Here is an 11,660-nt window from a genome sequence, read left to right as displayed (position 1 = left end):
AAACATTTAGGGTTTTGACTCATGAATGCTTCTGTTGCTTCTTCATCCATTTCCTTCATATCAGCAATTGCCATCTTGTAATCAGGTATGTTGTAGGATCTAGCAGCTCTCCAAAACAATTCCTTTAAGTCGTCACCCTTGAATTTCTTATGCCAATTTGCATAGATGTGCCTAGCACAGTTCCTATGCTCAGCATTGGCCCAAACCAAAGCAACAGCATTTAGTAAACCCTGTTATAACACACCATCTATCAGATTCAAAATAACATATACATGACAAAATATAACAGATATTAGAACATAACATACCTTTTGTTGGCCAGAAACAAGTGTCCACCCCTTCCCTTCTTCAAGTACTTCTAAACACTTCTTCAACTCAGTCATGAACCATGTCCAACTGTCATTGTTCTCACCCTCTACCACAGCCCATGCTACTGGATACATTTGATTATTTGCATCCCTACCCACTGCAACCAGTAGCATACCTCCTAGAAATGTTTTTAGAAAACAACCATCAAGACATAAAAGTCTTCTACACCCTGCTAAAAAAACCTTTCTTCAAAGCATCAAAACAAATAAAGAGCCTAAAGAAGACTTCTGCATCACTTTGCATATCATAGTATTCTGGTGGGACAGTTACAAGTTCAAAAGTTGACTCAGGATTTGCTTCCTTAAGGGCTTCCAAATATGATCCCAGTTTACTGTAATGTTCTTTCATTGACCCATGCAGTTTCCCAGAAGCTTTGCATTTTGCCTTATAGGCCAACCATTTTGTAATGATAACCTTGTACTTCTCTTTCACTGCATCTTGGATATCTTTTGCACTCCAATTTGGGTTTGCTTTAAATAATGTCAAGAACTGGTCAGATATGAAGTCAGCTGTGAGTTGCCTATTCTTTGACATATTTCTTTGACAAGTGTGTTCCTTCTTTATAGATTTAACCATATAACATCCCTTCCTAGGGTGATAGGAACAATACACATTAAATGGACACCCTGTTACACAGCTAACACCTATTCTGCCATGTTTGTTCTTGTTACTAACTGATATCCACAAATCCCTCCCATTAGTAACTGCATAATTTGTAACTGCTTTTTTGAAAGCTTCCCTTGAAGGGAACCTAGTACCAACCACCCAATTCCACTTGCTCCAATCTATATATGAAGTAACAACTGGGACAGTAACCTTGTTCTTTTTCCCCCTTATGTCATCTTCCTCACTCTCTCCTGGTGAAAGAACATCCCCCTCAGAATCTTCATAGCTACTTGCACCACTATGTTCTTCCTCCTCTTCAGTATTATGTTGACCAACTGGTTTCACTTCAAGTTCCTTCAATAACTTTAAAAGCAAGTCTTTCTTTGACAACTGACTGTTATGCTTAATAGCTTTCCTTGATGCTACCCATTCATCATCATCCCTGTCTGACTCAGAAGCATTTAAATCATCTGCTATCCAGTCTTCATCAGATTCATCCTCAGCTTCATTCCCAGCATCAGATCCATCTTCACCATCAGATCCTGTTTGGGGTTCATGAATGATAGCTAAGTCTTCAACAGGTTCAGGACTGTTAACAATTGGTGTACTAGTTGGTGGTTCAGATATTGTAACTGTTTTGGTAGGTGTGGGAATTCTTGCAGCAGATGATTTTGTAAAACCAGAAGGTTTGTTTGGTGTTGTAAGGAGTGTACTTGAAGATGGTTTACCAAAACATGGAGGCTTAATAAAACTAGCAACTGTTATCAGGTCTTGTGAGGGTGTAGGGTTTTGCTGAGCTTCTGTGTTAGTGGGTTGGGCTTCTGTGTTAGTGGGCTGGGCTTCTGTGTTGGTGGGCTGGGCTTCTGTGTTGGTGGGCTGGGCTTTTGTGTTATGGGTTGGGACTTTTTTTTCCTCAGAATAGGCTTAATATGTGGCTTTTGGCAGTAAAGATGGAGAATATGCCTGACATCATCCCCCAATTTCACCATCATCTCGTTAACATCGTTGTCATTATTCAACTTCACAAGACCATCTTCAAAATTCATTCCGGGAACTAAGTAGTACATTTCAAAATCCTTACTTTTGTATGAACCATGCTCCATTACAAAATCCAAAAGCTCAAAATATGACATTTTATCAACTTCAACTTGGAACATATCAGATTCACCCCCTTCATAGTGCAATTTTGGTTGTTTGTTAAGCTTGCCACCATGCCAAGCTTTCACAAGCACCGATTCAGCCATCCCACTACATTTTTTTATGAAATCTTTAACTACAAATTTAGGGTTTTAAAGCTTGAAATTCGATAATCATAAAATCAGTCACATACCTGCTTTTGCTCTTGAACGGTGGTTGATGATCGCCTATGGATTTGCTGATGTTGCTCTTGAACGGTGGTTGATGATCGCCTATGATCGCCTGTAGTTGATGATCGCTTGTGCTTGTGCTTGGTGAAAGGGATAATAATTTAGGGGTTGGTAAAGAGTAAATGTGGGTTATAAATGATTTAAGTTGTAAAAGACCAGGGGAATACTAATCAGCTGCCACATAATCTTTTTTGACACATCATCCCTAGTCAGCTGCCACATCAGCCATTTTACTAACTGAGTTAGGGATTTTTAACGGGGACCAGTGTGGGAAAAATATCTGAAAGGTGGGACTGGTGTGGGGAATATTCTGAGGTGGGATTATTATTGGCCAAAAAGGTGTAGGTGGGATTATTACAGGCCAATTTGCCTAAATAAAAACCAATTTTGGTCACTTGTCAATCACTTATTGCCACATGACAACCTATTAATCGATTATTATTGTGTTTAGAGGGAAAAGTTGAATAACGATATATGATATGATTCGAAGTTTGCATAACGAATCTTGAATATATATATCTATCTATACTATATAATAAAAGAAACCTATGAGAGGACACGTGTCGAATTCCCCCTTTTTTTTCTCTAATTTAGTTGATATCCTTTAGGTTTAAATATAATTTATATAAACAATAATTATAGATAAGTTTTATTTTTTATTTTACCTATTCTTTAGGTCTAATTATTATTTATATATTTTCTAACTGATAAGTGATAAGCCATAATTATAGATATTGTTTATATATTTTCTAACTAAATTCATTTTATTAGTTTACAAATTTCATAATGTTATTAAAATTCTTAAAGTTATGTTTTTCTTTTATATTCATACTAAAGAAAATTCAATTCATTCATGATTTTATTATTATTATTATTATTATTATTATTATTATTATTATTATTATTATTATTATTATTATTATTATTATTATTATTACCTCCGTGGTAAATATATTATTAGTAATATGTAGTTCTAAAATCAACAAATGAAACTACATAAAAAGATAACCGGCTTATAATCAAACACTATCATGAAGTGTGATAAATGTGTTCTTAGAAATTATCTACCAAACTGTATAAAATACTTTTATTATTGTTGTTGTTAATATTATTATCATTTTGCATCATATGTTATAAGTTGCATCATATGTTAATTATATTTATTTTTTTCAACCCGTGTAATACACGGGGTTGTAATCTAATGTGTGTATATATATATATATATATATATATATATATATATATATATATATATATATATATATATATATATATATATATATATATATATATATTTAAATCTTTCTTTAATTATGAACTAATATTAAAAGCAAATATAATAAATATTTTTTTCCTTAACTACCGATTAGCTTGAAATTAAAAATTAAAGTAAATTGCGGTTTTAGTCCATGTGGCGTAGTGGTTATTGCTATATTTTACAAAATCCAAATGTAATGCAATTTGCATTTCAAGGTTTCTATTTTATTGCGGTTTTGGTCCATCACACTAACTCTCTCCAACTTATAGTTAACTAGTTGCAAGTTGTTGTAACCGTTGTCATAGTTTGATTTAAGAAACTATTGACTTAATTGACCCTAATTAACCAGATTTGCTTTGCTGCTGATTAAAAATAATTAACTGCAGTTATAAAAAGTTGAACTACACCCATATTCGATGGATGATTTGCAACCTTTACGTGAATAAAAATGGGACTACCTTTTTTGAAGTAAAGGAGCATTTTTAGGGTTTGATGGCAAATGTTAATCAACAACTTGAATGCAAACATTTCAAAAATCATATCGTAATATCAAAAAGGTAATGAAATTCATCTATATTGAGGCAAAATTTGCAATTCAGTTGAAGAGATATGGGCAGTAGTTTATGTTTGTTGCTTCTGTTATACACTTAGCACGTTTCCTATATAGAGGAGGCCATGTACTGTGAACATATTATTATAGTAACATTTTACTCACACATATACAGTGGCGAAGCTTGCCCTCGAAAACCGGGGGGGGGTTGCGAAAACATATATACCCAAAAATTTCTATAGAACCGGGGGGCAAAAACGTATATACCAAAAAATTTCTATACGAAACCCACACTTATCCTGCGCCCCTGCACATACACATAGTTTTCTTTGCTTATGGGGCTAAATTGAGTCACACTTTGCATTGTTTCATTGTCTTTGAAATTTTGCGTACAAGGTGCTCGATGAAAGAGGTCTCCTGAGTATCAGCAGTGGCAGCCAGAGCCAGTGCAGGCAGGGGCGGACTTACCCCTAGCCCAAGGTGGGTGGGCTATAATAATTAAAATAACCCCAATAGTCTCTTAGAATTCCTCCCGCCCTCCCTCTCTTGGGTCGTCTCCTGCCAGCGATCATCGAACACAACAGCAACCACAACAGCACGTCATCAGCAGCCGCGAACCACCGCCGTCCGACACCAAAGGGTAACAAAATTCTTAAATAGGTTTGAAATTTCATGTGTTTTGACGTTGTTTATGGTTGTTTAGATGATTTTTAGGGTGATTGTGTTGTTTAGATGATTTTTAGGGTGATTGCACACGATTTCTAGGGTTGAAAATTAAAATTGAAACATTATGTTATGCAGCGATGAACTTATGGATCAATTTGTTTGTGATAGGAACCATGAGTATGGACGTTATGGCGCAATTTTTTTTGTTTTACATGACCTGACACGACCCGAACCGACCCGATACGAACCGATTTTTTTTACTTATATAACAGTGGCCTAAAATTTTTAAAAATGTTCTGCACCCCCATGAAAAAATTCATGGGTCCGCCACTGAGTGCAGGAGATGTAGCCGGAGTGGCAGCAGAAGAACCGAAAGGTGCATGTTGTTTATTGTCTCTGTAAAAGTCGACAGCTTGAACATCCACACTTCATCCAAGTCGTTCTCGCATCTTCAGCAAGGGCGTAGCTTTGTGGGGGCGGGAGGGGCGGCCGACCCCCCGAACTTTTCGCTCAATAGTAGAGAGTATGTAGTTCTCGTACAGAAATTTTTGGGTATATACGTTTTTTACCCCACGGTTTTATAGAAATTTTTGGTATATACGTTTTCGACCCTCCGGTCGGAAATCTCAAGCTTCGCCACTGACCTTCAGAAGGTCTTTTTTAAGAGGTATACTTAATACAAAATATTTTGCAAATGAATCCAGCATTGCGAGTTTTGATGAGATAGTTAACCGTTAAATTTGATTTTGCAATGATCTTAAGGCGCGTTAAATTTGATTTTGTAGTGATCTTACGACATTTTATTTTGTTCAGATCAATATGTCTTTTTATATATCATTGTGTTTTGTGTTTATTTTCGTCATAGTGTCTTTTTTCTCGACATTGTGTCTTTTTTCCACAACATTGTGTTACATTTTGCGATCCGGTGTGGCTTTGTTCACTTCCTAGATTTAGGGTCTGTTTGGTATGGGGTAATGGAATAGATGAGAGAATGGAATGGACGAGGTAATGGAATGGACAATGGAATGAAATGGATCATTCCATTCCATTGTGATGTTTGGTTACTCATAAGTGAATAGAATGAATCATTACTTTGTACAATTTGATAAACAAAAAAAGATGAAGTAACGAAACACAACTGTATTATAAACGACAAAAATATAATTGCCTCAATAATAATAATAATAATATATTAATGATAAAAAATTAATAATAGATTTTTGATAAATATTAGTATTAGTATGAATATTAATAAATATAAATATAAATACAAATAAAAGTATAATAATAATAATAAGAAGAAGAAGAAGAAGAAGAAGAAGAACATATTTCTTTTCATTCCATGAACGAATGGAAAAAAAACACCTACATACCAAGGAATGGAAATTATTATATTTGGAAGGAGTTACATTCCTTTGGAATGCTCTATTCCATTACCACATGATAACCAAACATGTTTTCTTTCATTCCATCAGAATGATCCATTCCTTTCCACCTTCCATTCCTTCATACCAAACGCTACCTTAGGAGATGGGTCATCATTAATCTTTAATATGTGATTGAGAACTACTTCTTTGTTATGTACGGAAGCCCAAGTCACCCTCCGAGTCCATTACCGAGTCCAAAAGATGCATTTCAAGTGAAGCCCATGCATATGTGCATGAGTAAAGCACGTGTAGTCCGGTCACTTTATTTTGAATGTTCAAGTTGATTACTTTTTATTAGGCATGTGTTAAAATAAAGGAAAATAAGGGAATGCCTATGTTTTCCATGTAACTATTTTTTCATATTGTTAGGAGTAGTTGGTAGCTAATTTGTGAGTAGTGGGTACATCGTATTAGGGATAGTGGCATGAATGTTAACTATATATATAGTCTGATACGTTTCCATTTTGGATTATGAATGAAAAATATTAGTCTTGAATTCTCTCTTTAAATTGCTTTCTGGTTTCCTTTCTATTTTCTTTGGCCAACGAAATAGTTGGAACCACATCATTCTTCAGTGGAATAGTCAGCCAACAACACTTCATATGAATTAATCCCCACAGCTCAATATTTTGGCTCTTGCTTAGGAGTTAGGATGCATTCTGCTTGATGAGCCAAAACTCATGGTCTGTCATCATCATAAAGAAACAACCATTTAAGTATAAATTTAAACAATATATTATTGAATGGGAAAATTACGAAAAATGTCTGTTGACCAAACCTGCTTTCAAATTTGTCACCTTTATGCGTCTTTGGAGGGACTCATCTGGCTTGAATGCGTCCATATGCAGACCCTTTGAACACTCAATAAAAATCTGACACGTGGCATTTTGCATGTGGGCCCAGACGCATCCCACTTCTAATTCTAATGCGTCTGTTTCTCTCTCCTCTCTCTTTCTCTGTTCTCTTTCTCTCTCTTCTCTCTCTTCTCTTTCTCTCTCTTCTCGAACAGCAACAACAACTTTCTCTCTCCCCTTTCTCTCACTCCTCTCTCTCTCTCTTTCCCCTCTCTCCCTCTTCTCTTTCTCTCTCCTCTCTCTCTTCTAACCTTCTAGTGGAGAAGATGTAGTTTGACCACCAAATCATACCAAAGTTCCATTTTTTGCTTCTAAGCAACCAAAACATGGTTGTTGTATTCAACAAAGAACTCTTAAGCTGGTACCTAATCACTCTCAAACTCAAAGAAACAGTAGATGCCGGAATCCCAAGCTCCAGCTGTTCGACCCAGTACCCGACCCAACAGGCGTCGGATGCACTGCATATCGAGATCAACGGTGAGCCCGAGAGCTAGAAACACGGCCCAAATCACTGGAATCCGATTGGATGATCGCGGTACGAGAAAAGCTAGAGCTTGCCAAAAAGGATGATGTGGCTGGAACATGGGGAAAACTATGCATATACAAAGTCCCTGAGTATCTAAAAAAAGATGGTGAAGACAAAGCATACATCCCAAACATCGTCTCATTAGGCCATACCATCACGCCAAAAAACGTTTACGTAACATGGACCGACATAAATGGCGAGCGTTTTACCAGGAGAGAGAGAGGAGAGAGAGAAAGTGAATAGAGAGAAAGAGGAGAGAGAAAGAGACGCATTAGAAACTTGCCCGACTCATCCCGTGCTCCAAGGACGCATCCCGTGTTTGAAGGACACATCCCGTGCTTGAAGGAAGCATCCCGTGCTTGAAGGACGCATCCTGTGGCCACATGTCCATTTTTTATTGGGTTTCGCTCCAAGGACGCATCCCGTGCTTGAAGGACGCATCCCGCGCATAATGCACCGCTCCAAGGACGCATGAGCGTGACAAATTTGAAAACAGGTTTGGTCAATAGACATTTTCGTAATTTTCCCTTATTGAATAAAAGATGTCAAAGTCAACTGTCAGAAGTTGACTTGTGGTAGTATTAGTTACCAGCTTGTAGTGGGCAGAACGGTGTTAACATAAACAATGTATAACATTAAAGAGACAGTGAAGCACCTGATCAGTAAAAGAAAAGGGTTGGTAGATGATGATGAATCAGAAAAGACAATGGTGATTGGCGAAGGGTTGGGTACAAAGTAACCCTAAGTATTAGTAATAGAGCAAGATGAACCATAAGCATTTGAAGAGTCACATTGACGGCGAGGATGAACGGTTCACGTTCATTCGTCTCATTCAATCGCCGCCATTCACATTTATCGCCGCCGGTGAGAGATGGCATCTTAATGAAACAGTGACTACAAATCAAATATAACACTGAACTTCTTGCAAGACCATAAGTAAGTACATTGAAGCCAAGCCATTTCCTCTAAAAGAGCATTAAACTTTTTTAATCACATCTGCATTAACAGTTTCCAAAATCAAACTTAACAGTTAACTATCTCATCAAAACTCACAATGCTAGATTCATTTGCAAAATAATTTGTATTTTGTATACCTCTGAAAAAGGACCTTCTGAAGATGCGAGAGCGACTTCGATGAAGTATGGATGTTCAAGCTGTCGACTTTTACTCAGACATTTCATCGAGCACCTTATACATAAAATTTCAAAGACAATGAAACAATGCAAAGTGTGACTCAATTTAGCCCCATAAGCATAAGTTTATACAACAAATCACTAAATACCAACCTAGATATGATGGTTAAAAAGCAGACACGATTGAAAAACGCAGCTTTTATTATTGATTTAAATACTTTTTTTATAAACTACATTATTCTGTATAAAAGATTATACAAAAAATGAAGCCTTACCTTACAAAGTATAGATCCGGCAGCTTCTGTATGCTCCTGCTTGACAATCCAAGAGGCATGAAATCAAAATAAAAAAGTGAGAATTACACCCACATTAAAGGGAGACAGAGGAATAAGCTTCGAACCTGATAAGACGAGATGCAGGTGCAAACGTGTGCGGCTGATTTCCATGGCCGACTTCTCAAAAGATGGGGTTGTTTGGGATTCTTAACTAACCCTCATTCGCGTCAGGGACTATCCGGGAACGAAATTGTAAAAGTTGGGGACTATAGCTATAATTTTAGAAAGTTAAGGAGTAAAGGTAAAAGATGGACAAACCACAGGGACTATCTGGGCATTTTTCTCTACCCAATTTATACCCGGCTTTTATGTATACCCGGGTTTAATAATACCCGCACCAGGTTTACGAATACCTAATACTGGATTTTAAGGAATGTATGCACTTTGATTATTTTAGTTCCTAGTAACATGTAATCTTGTTAAATTAAAGCTTTATATTATTTAAGTTCATATTTATAAACACAAAAATCAAGTTTGAAAAGAAAAAAAAAAGAAAACTACAAAGTTCATGTTTATACCCGTCCGGATTTTTTCATACCCGAACCTGAAAATAAGGTATTTTAATACCCGGATATAGGAAACCCGAACTCTGGTATGCCAGATATGGTTTTCCTGGCTAATACCGAACCTGATCCGGGTATTGAAAATACTTGGAAAACCAATATCCGATAATACCCATACCCGGGTATATACCCGAACCCGAGTATTAAAAAAAAACCAGTTTTGTGCACCTCTACCGTGTAGAATCCAATCCATCTAGCCGAGATGAAACATTTTTGACTAAGCCCCTGTTCAATGGGCCGATTGCTGCTGGGCCGCTTAACCGAAGTGGTCACTATGAAAGGGATGACGCAAATTCTAAGTTCTCCTCTACCATTGACACCGTCACCGTCACCGCCAACACAAGACACGGATGCAGCAGCAACAGCAGGTAAGATTTTTTCTTTGGCAGATTAGGGTTTGCCATTCAGAAAGGGGTGGCGGCACAGCTTGTTGCCCGTCTACCTTTTGTTTTGATGTAACTTGACAAATATGAATGAAAAATATTTTGATAAAAAAAAAAAAAATTCTTGTTTAATTTTAATTTATTTTGTTTATGTCTGTTAGTTATTTGTCCTCTGGAAAAGTTGTAAGCCGCATTGTAATTCGGAAAAAAAAAAACTTAATTCTGTTAATAAGCTATTTATTTTAACGGCGGACTGTTTAAAAAAAAATGACCAATTCGGATTATTATCGGCCAAATTGAGTTAGGTGAGATTATTTATTTCCAATTTGTCTTGAAAGTATGTAAAGTGATGCATCTGATTGATGTTAGTCTATAATATTATCAGATGGAGCAAAAGTCGATAGCTTGTGGTAATCGATTGCTTTGTCTATCCGCAAACTACCCATGGTTGGTTGCTCAAAATCAGGACGGAACCGGAGACCAGACCTTTTACACCTTACACGACCACTTGTGTCACTATAAATGCCGAATACCCAAGCTACTCGGGAACCATATCCGAGGGTATTTTCATGGGTGGGTGATCCTCTCCAACAACAAGATGTGGTCTGTTTGGAATCCACTTACTTCTAAGATTATAAATCTCCCTCCCTTGATCACTTTGAACAATTCTGAATCTGTTGGACAATGTTGTCTGTCGTCCCCTCTTGATGATCCAGTTCCAGTTCTCCTATTGACCATAACCGAAACACCTACCTTTCTTTTTTGTCGGCTAGGCGTTAAAAGTGATAGGTTAAGCTGGACAAGAATGCCATATAATAGGCAACTTAAGAAAATAATTGGCCATTATAATGGTTTCTTACAATGCCCAACTTTTTACAATGGTAAAGTATATGCCATGTGTAATGACGGGGATCATGTCATACAAGTTGATATAATAGTTAACGGTGGGGAAGTGTTGATAAAACTATTGCTATATGGGAGACGCCCCACTTACGCTTCGCGCACGTGTTTTCCGATATCGATTCCGTTACTGAAAGGAACTTGCTCAGAATTGTTCTATATTGTAGTAGCTTTTAATGAGGTCACTAAGAAAACACTTGGTGATGTGTATTTGTTTAAATGGGTCACGAGTCGTATGAGATGGGAAAAAATGGTAGACATCAAAGACGCCGTACTTTTTGTTGATCTTGCTCGTGGCAACTCTGTATATTACAGGCGTGCTATTTCGTCCGAGTTAGGGGGTTATATACACATCCATGACGAAATGGGCAAAATGTACTCGTATAATGTTGAAGATAAAACTATTTCTCTCTCTTTTATGGCTTATCCAACAAGTCATGTGTCATTGTGGGAGTGCAGGTATTGTTTTTGTTTTAAAGTGTTTTATTGCTAGCTTTTAATACAACACTTTTTTTTTGGCAAATTGGAAATAAATAATCCCAACTCACTGTTGTTGGCCAATAATAATCCCAACTAATTTAATCACCAATAATAATCCGAACTATTCACTTTTGTTTGTAAAATACTCCCACGTTAAAAAAACACTCATTAGGTTAAAATATTGCTGATGTGGCTTAACAAGTGTGGACTGACGTGGCTGGTTAACATCTTACCTGTGTATAA

The sequence above is a fragment of the Helianthus annuus genome, chromosome 1 (assembly GCF_002127325.2).
Source record: "Helianthus annuus cultivar XRQ/B chromosome 1, HanXRQr2.0-SUNRISE, whole genome shotgun sequence".
Lineage (NCBI taxonomy): Eukaryota > Viridiplantae > Streptophyta > Magnoliopsida > Asterales > Asteraceae > Helianthus > Helianthus annuus.
This window is presented reverse-complemented; position numbering follows the sequence as displayed.